The sequence below is a fragment of the Podarcis muralis genome, chromosome 10 (assembly GCF_964188315.1).
Source record: "Podarcis muralis chromosome 10, rPodMur119.hap1.1, whole genome shotgun sequence".
Lineage (NCBI taxonomy): Eukaryota > Metazoa > Chordata > Lepidosauria > Squamata > Lacertidae > Podarcis > Podarcis muralis.
The window spans coordinates 13,389,195-13,405,685 of NC_135664.1; the positions used below are offsets into that span (position 1 = coordinate 13,389,195).

Below are 16,491 nucleotides of genomic sequence, written 5' to 3' on the forward strand. Positions count from 1 at the left end.
CCAGCTCCTGCCAACCTAGCAGTTCGAAAGCACGTCAAAATGCAAGTAGATAAATAGGTACCACTCCGGCGGGAAGGTAAACGGCGTTTCCGTGCACTGCTCTGGTTCGCCAGAAGTGGCTTAGTCATGCTGGCCACATGACCCTGAAGCTGTATGTCAGCTCCCTCGGCCAATAAAGTGAGATGAGCACCTCAACCCCAGAGTCAGCCACGACTGGACCCTTTACCTTACCTTTATTCCATAATAATACAGAGGTACCTCGGGTTAAGAACTTAATTCGTTCCAGAGGTCCGTTCTGAACCTGAAACTGTTCTTAACCTGAGGTACCACTTTAGCTAATGGGGCCTCCCGCTGCCGCCACGCCCCTGCTGCACAATTTCTGTTCTCATCCTGAAGCAAAGTTCTTAACCTGAGGTACTATTTCTGGGTTAGCGGAGTCTGTATCCTGAACCATCTGTAACCTGAAGTGTTTGTAACCTGAGGTACCACTGTAATAATATTTTTATTTTTATTTTTTTGATTGTTTTTATTTAATTTTACAAATATAAATTTATAATGAACCCAAATGCATATCCATATAAAGAGATTTCTCTGAATCTCGTGACCTCCCCCCATCTCTCCATGGGTCCTAATGTCAATATTTTCAACTACACATTATACCATAATCTATATCTTATATCTGTCCATATTATCCTTAGTATTTGTTACATTACAAGTGAGATTAAAATCCTGCTAATGTTTTCATCTGCTTATAGTGGTCTCCTAAGTAAATTATAAATTTCCTCCATTCTTCCTTGAAATTTTGGTCTTCTTGATCCCTGAGCTTTCTGGTCAGTTTTGCCATTTTGGTGTAGTCTAGCAGCTTAATTTGTTATTCCTCTCTGGTAGGGATTCTTTCTTCTTTCCATCTCTAATAGCATCCATGCTTCTGTTGTCGTATACATGAAAAAAAATGTTTAAAACAACTTTTGTAAAAAAGAAACCAAAAGCCCTTTTTATTAGGAATTGTAGGTACCAACATCCCAAAGGAACAGAAAAGGCTTTTCAATATATATACCATGCTCACCTGATTGGGTTGCCCCAGACACTCTGAGTGGTTTCCATCATATATAAAAACATAATAAAGCACTAAACATTAAAAGAAACAACTTCCCTATACAGGGCTGGCTTCCGATGTCTTCTAAAGAGACTCCATCTCCTCAGAGTATTGCGAAAGAACGATGTCAATCAACATTTGTTGATCTCCTTCTACCAGTCCACAATAGAAAGTGTCCTTTCATATTGCATCACGCTGTGGTACGCTGGTTTGACATCAACTGATAGGAAGTGCCTACAGAGGGTGGTGAATACAGCACAAGATATTATGGGCTGTCCCGTGAATCTGCTGGATGAAATAGTGGAAGAACGTTGCCTCAGGAGAGTGAGGTAAATTCTCAGGGATGATTCACACCCTGGCCGGCACTTTCTTGATCTCCTGCCCTCGGGCAGAAGATATAGAAGCATGATTAGTCGCACCAACAGGGTAAAGAACAGCTTCTATCCGTGAGCTGATAGGCTGCTGAATGAAAAGGTAACAACAGGGCAACTGACTTTCGGGTTTCGTGGGTATGCATCAGTAAACGAGGAGAGTTAAGACTAAGAGAGCTGAGTGAGGGGTGCTCGTGTAATCTCACTGTATACAAGTTGTACAAGGGACAATAAAGTATTTCAATTTCAATAAAGGCTGTATAATTACTTCTCTCCTTGGCTCGGAGGTCTCAGAACTCCTTCCCCTCCAAAATTTCTCCAGTGAAAATAGGGACATTCTGGGATCAAATCAGAAACCAAGATGGCTTCTGTAAATCCAGGACTGTCCCTGGAAAATAGGGAAATTGGAGAGTCTGAAATTCACCTACTGTGCAAACAAAAAAACTTGTCTTGGTCTACCCATGTTGGCTTCAAGACCCGCCCACCACTGCCCAGATAGGAGTGTGCCCTTCAGTCTGAAAAAAATGGCTCCCCATCCCTGTCTCAAGCATTTGCGGTGTTCATCAGCTTGCAAACAAGTACTTATCTAAATAAGCATTGGACACCTTCCTCTACTTTCTGCACTTGTCTGTTGCCTGCTGCCCATAGCACTAACTTCCTCAAGCAAGGCAAATTGTTTAGCTCCAATGATCTGTCACAGTTGAGAGAATTCTCGTTTTTTTTTGTTTATTTATTTTAATTCAAGTTTTCTCATAGGGAACAGAGTCAGTTTTCATTACTACAGGAAATAAGGTTCACGCAGGCCAGAGCCAAGGTAATTGGCGAAGAATTGTACAGGGAAGCAGCTTCTGCTGGATCAGCACCCCAAAATGAAATGTGAATAAATATATACATAACTTTTAAAACTTCCGTCTGTTCTGTTTGTGTTCAGCCGGAAGTGCAGACATTTTCACTGTAGCTGTCAGAGCTGGGATACCAAGTGACTTGTGTTGTTGTTTCAAGCTACTGTATTTTTTTGCTGTATAAGACTCACCTTTTCCCTCCTAAAAAGTAAGGGGAAATGTGTGTGCGTCTTATGGAGCGAATGCAGGCTGTGCAGCTATCCCAGAAGCCAGAACAGCAAGAGGGATTGCTGCTTTCACTGCGCAGCGATCCCTCTTGCTGTTCTGGCTACTGAGATTCAGAATAATTTTTTTCTTGTTTTCCTCCTCCAAAAACTAGGTGCGTCTTGTGGTCTGGTGCGTCTTATAAAGCGAAAAATACGGTACTTTAAAATGAGAACTTATTGAGCAGCGGGGATATGTTATAGCCCGTTATCTGTCAAACTCCAGCATGACTCCAGCAAGGAACTCAGGGCATGACTGGCCCTATGGCTGGACTCAGGAACGTTGTGGTCCTCCAGATGTTGCAAGATCATAGCACCCAGCTTCCCTGATCATTTTTCATTCTAGCTGGGGAGTGATAGGGCTTGGGGCATAATAACACCTGGCGAGCAAGCACACATTCCCCAAGTCTTGTTGGGAGTAAAGCAACAATGCTCGCAATAAGTTCTGTACCAAGACCTCGTGACCATACAGTTCCCTATCGAGTGGGGGGGGGGGGACCGCCCCTTAAAATGGACTCGGAGGTCCAAATGTATCAGAGAACAAAGGAGGCGGGGGTGGGGAGAATTTCCTGTTGGCGCCCTTCTTGCTGTGGAAGTCGGAAGGAGGGTTTAGAGTAGGCAACTGCCCTCCGTGCAGAGAGCTGTATGTTTGTGCTTGCAACACGATGCAAGGACAATAAATGTATCAACTGCTTGTTTTATATATATATATATATATATATATATATATATATATATATATATATGCAGGTTTTGGTGTCCTCGGGTGTCTTCCCGTGTAAAAGTTGGGGTGTCTAGGCGACGTTTCGACGAGGTCTCACTCGTCATCTTCAGGCTGGTGCTTTCGGCTTCTTGTTACTGGAACAGAGCAGGATCTCAGTGTTTGAGTTCCTATAAATACTGTTGAGGGGTGTGGTGTATAGCCTCCAATGTTCTGGGCCGAGAGGAAGTTCCCAGGCTAGTGTGCCTTTTCTTCTTTTGTTCCTTAGTTGCTTGAGGGATATCTTGAGTGATTTCTTGAGTGATATCCTGAGTACCACTTAGGTGGGTCATTAGGTGTGGATTAGTTGCTAAAGCCTTTGTGTCTTGACCTCTTGAACTTTGTGAAGAGTTTTTCTGAGAAGATGGCTGTAGTTGTGCTCTGGCTTGGCTTCGTGTATAGGGGCGAGCTGTGGTTTTGTGGCCTGTGCCAGCCAGATCTGTGTAGGGATTGCAGGGGGGTGCAGCATCCGGAGGTGCCATCATGGTTTGGCTACTGGATGGTGTCTGTAATTTATCTGTGGAGAGGGTCTGGGTTTGGGTCTGGTGTGGTTGATTGGTGATGGCGTTCTGTGTGCCTCTGGATCTGGTGTCAGTTTTTGTGGGGAGGGCTAATTTCCAGATGTCTGGCAAGCGGGATGTGTCGTCACGCTTGTTCATGTTGTGAGGGTGTTTCTCTATCTCGATGGCTTCCATGATTATTCTCTTGTGGTGATGTTCCATGTTAGAGAGCAATTTGGAATCTGCAAAATTAATTTCGTGTCCTGTTTCTTTCATGTGTTGGAAAAGAGAGGAAGTTTTTTCTTCTTTTTTGACGGCATTCTTGTGTTCTGCGATACGTGCATTTATTCGTCTGTTTGTTTGTCCAATGTACGTGGCTGGGCAGACTTTGCAGGGTATTTCATAGACCCCTTGGTTTTCCAACTGGATTTTATCCTTGGGGTTTCTGAGGATATTGGCTATCTTTTGGTTGGCGCAAAAGGCTGTTTTGATATTGTGTTTATGGAGGATTTTGCTAATTTTATCTGTAGTGCCCTTGATATAAGGAAGGAGGGCCATGCCATTGTTTTCTTCTGTGTCTTGGTTTTTGGGGGGTGTTTCTTTTTGGATTAGCTTCGTAACCCTGTTTTGCTGGTATCCATTGGCAATTAACACATTTGAGAGATTCTGTAACTCAGTTGTCAAGTGGTCTTTGTCAACCAGGCGTTTGGTTCTGGAGATGAGAGTCTTGGCTACGGAGTTTATTTGTGCAGGGTGGTGGTGTGATTTTATATATATATAATTTTATATATATATAAAATTAGTTTTTTTAACATACCATTTTCAACAGTAATTAAACATATTTTTGTTTTTTTTATAAGATATTTATTAAGCTTTTTTCAAAGAAAGACATAAATTTGCAAAATAGAAAAAATAAGAACGAAGAGTTACAAAAATAAAAAGAAAACATCGAAAATAGAAAAGAGATAAAAAGAAAAATACAGGTATTATCAAAAAATACATAGAAAATACATACAAAAAACAAAAAACAAAATAGCTAAGAAAAAAAGTTTAAAAACAAATCCAGTTTTCAATATCTATAGACTCATTTGCTTATTTTCTTGACTTCCTCACACCTCCCCTTTTTGTATTCCCATTTATATAATCGATTCAGCAAATCCTTACCCTCTTTCATTAATCTTAACTTTAGATCTTAACCTATTATAACAATATATTTTCATCCATTATCAATCCGTATTTACATATTCTTATTAATCTTGTTACCAATACCACTTGTTTTCAATCCAACATCATTTTATCATTCATTAATTTTACAGTATTTCTGCAAGTAGTCTTTAAATTTCTTCCAATCTTCTTCCACCTAAACATATTTTTGCATCTTATTCAATTTTTTTGACTTCATCAGTCCTGTCTGAAAATTTTCCAATCTAATCTCTTAGTATACATTTCTTATTTTCCCTGTTACATTTAAAACTCATAACCAATATCTCTATTCATTATCTACTTCAGTGTTTCCCAACCTTTTTTTGGGCAAAGGCACACTTGTTTCATGAAAAAAATCTCGAGGCACACCACCATTAGAAAATGTTTAAAAAATTAACTCTGTGCCTATATTGACTATATATAAAGTATATATATATATATATATATATATATATATATATATATATATATATATAGTATATATAAAGACTATATATAAAGTATATATAAAGACTACGGATTTGTGTCACTGCCCATTTCCATGAAAGATTTATTCATGCATTTTGCACAATGCCACAATCCCACATGCAACTTTTAAAAAGGATGGGAAACAATGGGCTATGCAGCTGAGGGTGCACCGCTTATTGCCAGCAGTGCAAAATAGCTCTGCTTTGCTAATACCTGTTTAGCTGAGTAGGAAGGAGTTACAGTCCAGCAGCGTAGTCCTGTGTTATCCTAGTGCATTGGCCTTTTCAGGAAATTGGAGTCAGCGGGCACAGTTGTGAAAGCAGGGGACAGATTGGAGGTTTCAGCCTTGGGTATCTGGATGCCTGGCCTACCCAAAGATGGAAAGCAAGGGCAGAGGAGCAGACCTGGTTGCTGTCTGACTGTATGCTTAGAGCAGGGCTGGAGAAGGGGCGTGGGGCGGGGCTGACGTTGTCGGTCATCTGGAGGCCTGCCCCGGAGAGACGGAGGCACGCACTCCCCTGGACCACCTTGACGCGCATGTCGTAACCCGGGTCACCTCAGTCGTGCGAATGCGCACCCAGCCAGGCCTCCCCCGCCACGCTTCCCATTGCTGGGATTTGCCCGGCTTTCAGTCTCAAGGGAGGGAGGGAGGCTGCTCAAGACGCGAATCGGAGGGGCGGCCTTCCGGCGGCTACGAGGGAGGATTTCGCCCCGCCGCCTCCACGACCAGGCCTTCGCTTCACCCAGGCGCCCCATCCCTCCACCTTTTGCACGCGCCTCCTTCCCGCACGCTTATGCACCCGTTCTTACGTGCAAAAGGCGGCGGCAACTGCAGCTCCTCCTCCTCTAGAGACGAGGCGGGCGCTTGCTGCTGCTGCTGCCACTCGCTGGAAGCTCGCAATGGCTCTCCGTCAGCGAAGGCTTAATGGTTCCTCCCCTCCTCCTCCCCCCCCCCCGCTTCCAGGACGAATGGTACAGCCGGAGAAAGAGCGACACTCGAACTCCCGTGAGGAGGAGGAGCCTCCGACTCCCCTTAACACCTTCCGCGCCAGCTGCGGCTCTCCCTCTCTTACAACAGCCCTTCGCATTTCAAGCGGTATCTCCTACCACTTTAAAGAGCGGCGACTTACCCCCCCCCAAGGAATCCTGGGAACTGTATTTTGTTAAGGGTGCTGAGAACCGTTAGACTCCCACGGCACACCAGGCAACAACTTGCGGCACACTAGTGTGCCGCGGAACACCAGTTGGGAAACACTGATCTACTTTGTAGCACTTCATATATTCCTCCTTAAAAAACTTCTTGTAGTCCTGTTAGTGTAATTTGTTGGTTACAATACTCTTCAAATAGTTCGTATATTTCTTCCAATCTTCTGTAAATCTCTGGTCCCGCAGGTTTTGAATCCTTCCTGTCATTTTGTCCAATTCTGCATAGTCCATTATTTTCGTCTGCCATTCTTCTTTCATCAGAATTTCTTCTTGTTTCCATTTCTGGGCTAACAAAATTCTTGCCGCACTTGTTGCATATAAAAACAATTTAACATCTTGCCTATTAATGTCCTGACCTATAATACCAAGTAAAAATGCTTTTGTGTTTTTTTTTAAAAAAATAATGTATATTTCAACATCTTTTTCATCTCGTTATACATCATTTCCCAGAAGTTCTTTTCTTTTTTTACATTCCCACCACATGTGATAAAATGTTCCTTCTTTTTCTTTACATTTCCAACATTTATTATTTGACTTATACATTTTAACTAATATCACTGGTGTAATATACCCTCTATACATCATTTTCATCGTATTCTCTTTCAAAGCATTACAGGCTGTAAATTTTATCCTTTCATTCCACAATCTTTCCCATTCTTCAACCTGTATATGATATCCAAAGTCTTTTGCCCAATGTATCATTACCGATTGCTTGTTAATTCTTACCTGTTAAGTTACTGAAGGGAGGGGGAGGATTATCCATGCCTAACAGTTAAATTAGCAATGCATACAAGTGTGAGCATTTATATATTGATACTGACCCTCAGCGAGGGCTTCAGAGTATTGACTACAGTAACTGGCAGGAGATCTCCAGGGTTGTGATTCGAGGACCCAATCCCCACTTGGGGAATGAAGACACGTGGACACAGTATATTATGTTAATGGGCAAGAAAAGGCCACAACTTTATTGATTACAGCATGTGAGAAGGTATTGGCTTAGGCATTGGACCACAGCAAATTTGACTCCACCCACTCGGAGAGGGGTGAGTCTGATGAGAGGTTAACCACCAGTAGGGGGAGCCTGTTGATGCAAATACAACTATAAGCTCTCCCCTGATGTCACCAGGGGTCGTGCCATGGCCCCTGCCACACAGGGCATCGGACAGGATCCATGACCGCTGGATTCCTTTAACGGAATACCCATAAGTGAAGGGGTAGGCGATGGCCACACCTTGCCCTTCCATACACCAACAACACATTCCAATGCCTAACCACCACCCGAGCCCAAGAGGCTCGCCGCCAATACCCTCACAGCTGCAACCAATCCCTAAGACTTCTAATGATGTCAGCCAGCCATATGTCGTTGCCGCGATCTGAAAGATGCACACCATCATCCCGGAACAAAGCCTGGTGGCCAATCCGGATATCATCATGCGGGATAACTAGGCCATTCATGAAATGCACTTTGCGCGCTACCACACGATTTAAGAGTGGATTTCCTGGATTTTTTGATGGCCATAATGTTATGCGAACCGCGCCATACCCTTCTCTTCAAGAGTGAGGACCAAAACAAGGCTGTTCTGGGAAATAAAGCAGCCAACTCATCCAAGTCCTTTTTTATGTCCAACAACAAGTCCACACTCTACCCGTTGGCCAGGTCATTCTCCCCCAGCTGAATGATAAGAATGTTAGGGGGGCCAAACACGGCGGCTTTTGCCTTCAGCAGTGGCATGAGTTCTTCCCATCGCATGCCACGTCTTGAAAACCAGAAAACTTGCACCCACGATGGTAGCCCCAAGTTAGGAGTGAAGCCGCAAATTGCAGACTGGCCGCAGGCCCAATGAACAATACTGTGACTGCAGATCCAAACTTGTTTACCAAAGTCAGCTAAGGACAAAGAAAAGAGAAGATGGGTAAGAAGGGAGGTAATAAATGGCATTCAAAGCGTACTATCGGATGTATCCCTTGTACACATCAGATTTCCAACAGCCCATTTCTTTAATCCTATCCGCAGGGAGGCCCATATGCGCGGCCGTTGTAGCAGCGCCAATCCTAAATGAATGTGTAGCATAATCCTTGGAAGAGAATACAAGTGTGAGCATTTATATATTGATACTCACCCTCAGCGAGGGCTTCAGAGTATTGACTACAATAACTGGTAGCAGATCTCCAGGGTTTTCAGACAGGCTCCTCTCTCTGCCCTGCCTGGAGATGCTGGGAATTGAACCGGCAGCCTTCTGCCTACAAAGCAGATGCTCTACCACTGAGCTATAGCCCTTGCCTGTGCCCCAGGGGGGTATAGCATTCCCATGTGTGCAGAGTGCAAAGCAACCCATGGCACTGCAAGCTTTCCCACCGGTCCTCACAATGCAAAGGCCCTCTTGAAGCCCTCTGTTGTGCCAACCCTTTACAATCACACACATTTTGTCTGCCAATCTTCAATAAGGAATGATGATGTTGTCACACTTTATGTAAAAAAAGCCTTTTTGATAAAGCTGCTTTAAATATGGATTTATGTTTATGTTTATGTTCAGTAGCTCCTGTGCACATTTAGGTGGAGAAGAGCATTAATTCTTATTAAGAGAAAGAAAGCAGAGCATTTGGGCTTTCCGAAAAAGAAGGCGTGACTGATGTAATTTATGAAGCATGGAGACTGTAATCGACTTAAAAGTTTGATGCCACCACGTACTGCAAAATCAATTGTTCTCCTAAATAGGCTCTGACCTGGAAAAAAAGCAACATGCACAAATGTAATTCACGAGGACTTTCTAATGAGAGGTCCTAGGACAGCCAATCACTTCTTGGTGGCTTTTGAAATAGCACTCTGAGAGCAGATTAGAAGACAGCCCTGCGGGGCAGAGAGATTACTGATGAATGTCTTTTGGAAGTGGGTTTAACTTGGCACTGTAGGTGGTGGTTTGTGAGGAAGATGAAGGGGCAACAGAACATGTTTATTTTGCTCAAGCAACCTAGCTGTGGCCTCCTCAGTTAGAATAAATGAGTGGTGAAGGACCTCTGACCCAGGGACTGAATGTGGCCACTCGGTCTTTTCTATCTAGACTTTGGGATTCTTCCCAAGCCCTCTCCTCCTAGCCCACTCCCCTTGGTTCATATGTTCCTTGCGTTTTTCCAGCTGATTGGAATGTCCCCCTGCACTCTAGCATCTACCCTTGCTGGCCTGGATGAAGGATGTGTAGGGTGTGCAAGTCTGTGTGGGAACTAGGCTATTGTACCAAAGTAAAATGTGGTCTAAACCACTGAGCCTCTTGGGCTTGCAGATCAGAAGGTGGCAGTTCAAATCCCCATGATGGGGTGAGCTCCCATTGCTCTGTCCCAGCTCCTGCCAACCTAGCAGTTTGAAAGCACACCAGTGCAAGTGGATAAATGGGTACCACTGCAGTGGGAAGGTATACAGTGTTTCTGTCCACTCTGGTTTCCATTATGGTGTCCCATTGCATCAGAAGCAGTTTAGTCATGCTGGCCACATGACCTGGAAAACAGTCTGTGCACAAACGCTGACTCCCTCAGCGTGAAAGCCAGATGAGCACCGAAACCCCATCATCACCTTTGACTGGACTTAACCTCCCAGGGGTCCTTTACCTTTACTTTACATCCATTGCTCCACCCAGTTCTGGGCATTTTTATTTACAGTGGTACCTCGGGTTAAGTACTTAATTCGTTCCTGAGGTCTGTTCTTAACCTGAAACTATTCTTAACCTGAAGCACCACTTTAGCTAATGGGGCCTCCCGCTGCTGCCACGCCGCCGGAGCAAGATTTCTGTTTTCATCCTGAAGCAAAGTTCTTAACCCGAGGTACTATTTCTGGGTTAGTGGAGTCTGTAACCTGAAGCATATGTAACCCGAGGTACCACTGTATATGTATACCACTGTATATGTAATTCCAAGTGGCTTTAAGTTGCAGTCATTTAATATTAAAATACATGTTCTTCAGTATTTGTTTAAATGCATGCATTTTTAATTATTTAAAATGAACAAATGCTCTTCCACAGGATCCCAAAGTGCCTTTTTTAGTTCGCCCCCCCCCCAGTGAAAACACCAGTTAAGAAGCCCAGAGAATGCCAATTTATATTACCAGACATTGCCATGTGAAATTGTGACTGTTTCTGAACTTGGGCCATCAAAATAAGAACCTAATGGGAATCCAGGATTATCTAAATCAGTGCATTTGGGATGTACTGTGGTCCCCATGTGATGAAATCTAAAATGTGGGGGGGGGGGGGGTTGTCAAGCCTGCTACATTTATTGCATCTAATCTGCAGTAAGTGTTTGCAAGCTAGCGCTGTGCCGAAAATTCCCCTTGCTTCTCTTCCACCCATTCTCCACCAATTAATCAGAAAAGAAATTGCTTGCAAAAATTATCAAAGGAGAGAGGAATTCTCATGAGTGGGGTGCAGGGATTTGGTTGTACTTGGCTTATTTTTGAAGTAGCCAAAGGGTGTTAGTGAGTGTGCTTTTGCTTGTTCCACAAATCGTCTCTCTCGAGGTCCTTCATCTTCAAGCCTTCCTTCAGCCTATGCTTCGTGAAAACCCCAAAACGTCCTCACAGGGATTTCCTTGTGGACAGAGAAGAATTGCCTACTATGTAGATTTTTTTAGAATAGTGAAGTCTGTTTACTTTTACAGAAATCAGAGCTGAAGGATTATTTAAAAAGAAAAGAGAAGCTAAAGGTCATCCTTTAAGAACAAAATCGGTTAGTGCACCAATCTCAGGTGTTTGGTAGCCATTCTTCACAGCTTCCCACACTTCAATTAGACATCCAGGGGGGAAATGTACTAATGTCCCATGGGGCTTTTTTACAGTGGGGAAGCACAGGCATCTGAGGAGGCTGAGGAGTGCTGAAGAAATGCTTAATGGGAAGGGGGAAGAAAACAAGCCACCCACAGCCGCGTCACGGTGATTAATAAGCTCCATCTTGTACCGCCACCCCCGAAAGTATAAAAGAATTGAAAAGCAAGAGAAGAAAACAGTGGCCTCCTTTGCAAGCGAAGAAAACATTTCAGAAACTGAGGGTCAGGCCCAGCACTATTAAAGACTAATGATGCCAGCTTCGTAAATAGCGCTAGGGCTTTTAAAAATGTGTAGGTTCAAGTATGAGGACCTCAGAGTGGGTGTGCCAATTAAACCAACGTTGCTTGTGCAGGTTGCTAAGAGGAAAAGGAAATATTTAATCCTGGAAGTGGACAATGAAGAGACCTCGAATATAGCATCCCAGAGCCTTCTAGACCTACCTAAATGTGTCAAATAACTTGTGCTTGAATCTCTTTGTTCTAGAGGAGACTCAGGAAGCTGCTCATTCCCTTAACACTTAGGATATTGTACGTTTTTAATAGATCATCTCTATTTACAGAACCTCCAAGTGTCTGTAATTTCCAGGGACAGACCCAGATTTACAGGAGCTGTCCCAGTTTCTGATTTGATCCAGGAATGCCCTGCATTTCCTTGAAAAGTCCCTATTTTCCTTGGAGAAATGTTGGAGGGTGTGGAATAGGATGTCCCTATTTTCATTGGAGAAATATTGGAGGGTATGCTGTCTATATATTTCTATTAATCTTTAATTTTTATTTATTATTTAGGATTGGGTTTCTTCTGTTTTTAGTTGCTCTCATTTTATCTGTAAGCCGCCTTGAGTCCCTGTCAGAGAAAAAGATGGGGTATAAATAAATATACAGCAGCAGCAACAACAACCACCTTAAATGTACATTGATCTGCAGAAATCAGCCGGTGAAGCTTTTCACAACTAACTTCTGAAGACCGAACTGTTGCTAAAGGCACAGGACTATGGACAAAATAAAAATACAGTGGTACCTTGCAAGACGAATGCCTCGCAAGACAAAAAACTCGCTAGACGAAAGGGTTTTTTGTTTTTTGAGCTGCTTCGCAAGACGATTTTCCCTATGGGCTTGCTTCGCAAGATGGAAACGTCTTGCAAGTTTGTTTCCTTTTTCTTAACACCGTTAATACAGTTGCGACTTGACTTCGAGGAGCAACTCATAGCACGCGGTGTGGTAGCCTTTTTTGAGGTTTTTGAAGACTTTGGTGATTTTTGAAGCTTTTCCAAAACTTTCCCGACACCGTGCTTCGCAAGACGAAAAAAATCGCAAGACGACAAAACTCACGGAACGAATTAATTTCATCTTGCGAGGCACCACTGTATAAGGTAAGATGGACCTATTTCATCAATGCAATGGCTCACCCAGTTCAAAATCCTGTTCTTACAGTGACTAGCCAGATACCTGTGGGAAACCTGCCCACCTGTAATTCCCAGAAACCAGCCTTCAGGTGCCTTTGACTGCAGCGATGTGACAACTCTGCTCATAACCATTTGAATTAAGCTAATATCGTCCCCTGCTTTTCTCAGAGTACTGCAGCGCAAGGGTGGGGAAATGTGAAATCGTTGGTTTTTCTCAGTTTCTCTCATCTTTCCCATCTTAAGTTTAGTTCTCCACATCTGTTTGCAATTATTTTATTTATCCTCGTGGAAAAATCACCAGCATTTTAGTTCTAATATAAATATTGCTGTAGGCAATTCGTCCCTAATACACACCTTTTTTGCAAAGCAGGTTTTGCCAATGCACATTTTGACAAAGCAATTCCCCCTAATATAATGCATTTTGGTAAAAACGATTTCCCCTAATATATGCCTTCCGATGCAACCTTGACTCTTGTACATGTATTTTCAACTCTGTTGCTTGGCTGGAGAAATGCAAATTTCAAAGGATGGCTGTTTTCAGTTAACATGCAGCTCCAAAAAGTGTGAATAATGTATGTTCTCCTTTAAATGTGAACTGAATCGAATTACCCTCCCCGCCCCAGTCCTACAATGGAAGACAGTTTGAACTGTTAAACGATGGATCTTTAGATTTTCAAAAGAACTTTATTAAGCTATGTTTGCTTGTATTAGGAAGCACCTCCCGCCCCCCTTAAAGGTTCCTTTGCCTTTTAAAAACTGGATTTGTGGGGTGGGGGCAGGTGGAATGCAACAAAGGAAGATGTCATTGGCATGGATATTTAGTGAGTGGATTTCATGCAGGTGTAAAAGAGCCCACCAGCTGGGGTGGGCAATCTTAAGTGTCTGCCACAAAGAGAAAGATGGTCACAGTTTTAGGTTTCCCAAATGGAAAACTTTCAGGAACCCAGTAGAGTCATTAACCAAGCAGTCTCACTGATTTCAGAGGAAGACTAAATCATGTTTCAGCGAGTGCCATTGAAATCAGTGGAACTTATATACAGCTGAGTGATTGGGTAAAATTATGGAAAGAAGGTTTAAAATTTACTGCATGCAATGCCCTAAAAGAAAATGTGATGAAAATGATTTATAGATGGTATATTAGACCTGTCAAGTTAGCAAAAATGTATAATGTCAGTAATAAATGTTGGAAATGTAAAGGAAAAAGGGGAACATTTTATCACATGTGGTGGGAATGTAAAAAGGTGAAATGCTTCTGGGAGATGATATATAATGAGATGAAAAAGATGTTGAAATATACATTTATAAAGAAACCAGAAGCATTTTTATTGGGCATTGTTGGGAGTGATATAAATAGAAAGGAATATAAGCTCTTTTTATATGCAATAACAGCAGCAAGAATATTACTGGCCCAAAAATGGAAGCAAGAAGAACTACCAATGATTGAAGAATGGAGGATGAAGTTAATGGACTATGCAGAAATAGATAAACTAACAGGAAGGATTTGAAACCGGCGGGACCAGAAATTCATGGAAGACTGGAGTAAATTTACGGACTATTTGAAAAGTATTTGTGAAGATCAGACGACGTTTGTAGGTTTGCAAGAAGTTTTGTGAGGAGTATTATTGGAAGTATTGCAAAAATGGAGAAGGGGAAGGATGATTTGTTAAGAGATGTAAAGGCAATATAAAGTTAAGAAATGCATAAGAAGTGGTTAAAACAGTGGATCATCAGAGGTGCTGATGGAAGTCTAAAAAGATTGTATAAGTGATAAGTTTTGTGGTACATTTTATAATTTATATGTTAAAATCAATAAAAATTATATTTTAAAAAATTGAAATCAGTGGAGCTTAAAAAAAAATAATAGCCAGCCAACATAGGAAAGTGCCTTATGTTGAGTCAAACCATCAGTCCATATAGCTCAGTATTGTCTACATTGACTTACAGTGGCTCTCTAACAATTCATACAGCCCTACTTTGGAGGTGCCAGGGAGTAATATTGGCACCTTCTGCATGCACAGCAGGTGCTCTATCCCTGGGCTACAGCCCTGCACTTTGTCTGGATTGTGCCCATTCCTAGCATTCACCACATTTCCCTGCATGTTTGCCAGCTGTTGATAGAAAGGTGCATTAGGAGGAGCCGTTACACCTGAATTCCTTCCGCCTCTGTTCCTGTTAAAGTCTCGTTTAATAATAATAATAATAATAATAATAATAATAATAATAATTTATTATTCATTCCCCCACCCATCTGACTGGGTTTCCCCAGCCACTCTGGGCGGCTTCCAACAGAATATTAAAATACACTAGTCTATTAAACATTAAAAGCTTCCCTAAACAGGGCTGCTTTCAGATGTCTTCTAAAAGCCTGGTAGTTTTTCTCTTTGACATCTAGTGAGAGGGTGTTCCGCAGGGTGGGTGCCACTACCGAGAAGGCCCTCTGCCTGGTTCCCTGTAACTTCGCTTCTCGCAGTGAGGGAACCATCAGAAGGCCCTCGGAGCTGGACCTCAGTGTCCTGGCAGAATGATGGGGGTGGAGATGCTCCTTCAGGTATACAGGACCGAGGCCGTTTAGGGCTTTAAAGGTCAGCACCAACACTTTGAATTGTGCTTGGAAACGTACTGGGAGCCAATGTAGGTCTTTCAAGACCGGTGTTATGTGGCCGCGGCAGCCACTCCCAGTCACCAGTCTAGTTGCTCAAGAAGACAACAACCCCTCTCATCCCTTTGAAAAAGCGCCTCTTCTCCCTTAACAGGCATGGTGGGGTTTAGGTGTAGATGAGAGTAACTAGAATTTTCGCAGAAGCAAGAAATGGGATCCTGTATTTTTGTATGTGCGCTTGTTTCTAAGCCAATATTGCAGAAGTTTTGTTAGTGTGACGGTTGTGCGGTTTTTTTATATATCCTTGCCACTACTGCATAGAGAAGGCAGTGCTTGAAACTGTTTTTACAGTGTTTTATGGCTCTTTTTACTGCAGGCTGGAGAGCCTCTCAACTCGAGCACCGTCATTTTGTCATTCTGTTGATTGAGCAGCTACTTCCACGGGATATCTCTATGGTGCATTGCTTCCCTTTCTCCATTTTAAATAATGGCTTTGGAAGGCAAGTATAGGGCGGTGGAGTTGCAAAGTCTCACCACTTCAAACCCCCCACCCTCCCAAAAAAGTTTTTTTAAAAAAAAATATTTGAATATTGCAAGAATACACCATGCTTCATATGTTGTTAATCCAGCACACACACAAAATGGAAATGTGTTTCCTGAACAATGGAAATGTTAGAATCAGGAGAAGCCTTTGATATATGCAGCCCAATCCTATGCCAGTTTAAAAAGGTAAAGGTAAAAGACCCCTGGCAGTTAAGTCCAGTTGCAGACGACTCTGGAGTTGCGGCGCTCATCTCACTTTACAGGCCAAGGGAGCCGGCGTTTGTCTGCAGACACTTTTTCCAGGTCATGTGGCCAGCATGACCAAGCAGCTTCTTGTGTAACGGAACACCAAAACCAGTGCATGGAAACGCCATTTACCTTCCCGCTGGAGTGGTACCTATTTATCTACTTGCAGTTTTTTGTGTGCT

General features: G+C 42.8%; 1 pseudogene; it reads right to left on the minus strand.

Moving 5' to 3' along the window:
• Window positions 1–8,017: 8,017 nt before the first annotated feature.
• LOC144329087 (uncharacterized) lies at window positions 8,018–15,928 on the minus strand (annotated as a pseudogene).
• Between the last annotated feature and the right edge of the window lie 563 nt (window positions 15,929–16,491).